We start from the raw sequence: 2,566 nt of genomic DNA on the forward strand, positions 1-2,566 counted from the left end.
AAAAAGCTACGGAGAAACCCTGTCTCGAAAAATTCAAAAAAGAAAAAAGGAAAAAAAAAAAGGAAGAAAGAAAGAAGACGAAAAGTCAGTTTGACACTATAGTGTTTTGTAAAAATGATTTTGCAATTATTAAAAATGAAGGCATCGTGCAGGATTATTCTTACCTTTTTTTTTTTTTTGAGCTGCCCAAGGAGAATATTGCTATGAGAGGGTTTCTGTTTAATATTCAGTCTCATCCACGGAGCTATTCATAGAAGCTAGTTCATGGCAACAATTTCTAAGGGTGCTAACGAGTGCCTCTCCTTAAAACAACCAATGAAAACCTAATCTTCCCATATGGGTTTTCCTCAAACAGAGCCCCTTGTCCTGCCTGCACACACCATTTTAGAAATTCATCTCCTCGCCAATTCTTTCTGTAACGTACAGGACATGGGTTTCATACTCCGACGAGTCCCTGCTGGATGAAGAGCAATAAGGGTGCTTCTGAGACCTATTTCCGAGATGCTATTTCTGCTTCAAGGTGCTTACGACCAGGAGCTAAATAACCGGCCTTGCTTATGTGCTCTGCCGGGCTCGTCACTAACTCTAGAGGTCTTTGAAGGCTGATCATTATAGTATTGGTGTCAGCAAGTGTTATGGTTTTGGCCCTTTAAGGGGCAAGCCAAGCCCACTCCCTGCGACCACCCCCCCTCATCCCCACCCCTGTCCTGCTGCCTGCCTGCGGCTGCTGCCTGGCACTCGGCAGCATTTTTAAAGGGCCAAAACCATAACAGCAAGTGCCCACAGTAAGCCACACACAAGAATGACTTCGTTTATTGCTCTAAGTGAAGCATCCTTCCTCACTGGACGCGTAATGAATCACGCCCGTTTAAGAGAAAGAGTTAAGGCTCAGAGATATTAAATGCTGTTCCCAAGAATTGCTAGTTATCAAACAGTGGATCTGGCCTTTCTCTTGGTCACTATTGTAAGTCCCGGTCTCTGGCCTCCACCTTTGGAGGCCCCATCCCTATGCTCGCCAAGCCTTAACCCCTTCCCGGAGGAGGCTCAAGACAGCCTGCCAAAATCTTGACCACGCCCCCAGGCTATTCAAACTGCTAGCCCCGCGTCCAGACAACACTTGATTTAATATTCTGTCCCTATCTTAAAATGTTTAACAATGCCTGCAGAGGAGTTTTTGCATTTTTATTTTACAGTGGGTTTCTCTAAATCACGTAACCAGCCTTAACTCCACTACAGTTCTTAACATCCTGCTGCGTGTGTGTCCACACGTGTGTGTGCCCACACGCCCCTCCACAGTTCTTTCAAAAGAGAAGCTCATTTCCGCCCACGTTTGATCCAATCGGGCCTTCTAATGAATGGGTCTGGTAAAAGCAAGGGTGTGTCTTTAAGGGTGGAACTAAGAAGCCTTGCAGCTTCTGCCTGGCCGGCCGTTGGGTCATTCGCTCCAGGGAAAAACAGCTATCATGTCGTCAGGACACTCGGGCGGGCGCTCAGGGAATGCGTGGGACAATCTATAGGGTAAGGAACTGAAGTCTCCTGTCAGCAGCCATGTAAATAAGCCATCTCAAGCACAGTCTCAGATATTGAAAATATTGACGGCCCCTGACTCTGCCCTGGGACTTGTCTTCTGAAAGACGCCCCACCACCACCACCACCACCAAAGAGAACCGCTTAGACAAACTTCTTCATTGTTGATATCTAAAAACTGTGGAATATGCTTGTTTTTTCGAGTTAGGACAATTTATCATATACAGTAGTGGATAGTGCATTATAATGTGATATATAATTATATGGATTTGGAATCTAAGGTATGTAATAATATTCAATTAAAAGGCAAGAATATGCAACCATGATTGGTATAATATTAATTTGACCCGGTTGTGCCTTTCCTGACCATCTCGTCATTTCATCTGCAGGACACCGAAGGGATGTCCTTTCTGAGGACCTGTGGGCTTCCCTCCACCCTTTCATTGTGCCAAGACCTTCCTTTAATCAGGCTGTGGCTTTCCACAAGGTGTCTGAGTCTTCATTCGAAGGCTGCCAGACAGGCTCCTCCCACAAAGGGCTGCCTCCTTACTAATTGAGCAGTCTGCTGCTCCTGTCTCCAGTCACCGTCCACCTCTGGTCACGTGGTCTAGAGCTGGCGTTCAAGATCTTATAGCCATGCTTGTTCCATCTGCATGGCACAGACTGAGGCCAGCGGGGGGTTGCTCCGCGATGACCGTTTGATTCTGCTGCTGTCACCCAGCGCCGCGTGGCCCATTAGAGGAGCCATTAGAGGTGTGACTGTCTCCACGCCATGCCCTGTTCTGTAGGATCCAGTCTGAACGGTAAATGAGAAAGGAAATGGATTGGACAACACCATGGACGCCCTTGAAAAGTGAGTTCCTCGGTGCCTCTGTAGTAACATCAGAGCATCCGGGCCTGCAGGGTGAGTTCGTATCCAGCAAGCTGGATGCTTAGAATCTGATGTCTGACGGCTACAGTAGCCCCTTGGCTTGGGACTTCCCCTCATATGTATACCACTCAGAGGGTGGATCTGAAACTGGACCAATAGCAATAGCTG

This window comes from Microtus ochrogaster, unplaced genomic scaffold (assembly GCF_000317375.1).
Source record: "Microtus ochrogaster isolate Prairie Vole_2 unplaced genomic scaffold, MicOch1.0 UNK8, whole genome shotgun sequence".
In the NCBI taxonomy this organism is placed as follows: domain Eukaryota; kingdom Metazoa; phylum Chordata; class Mammalia; order Rodentia; family Cricetidae; genus Microtus; species Microtus ochrogaster.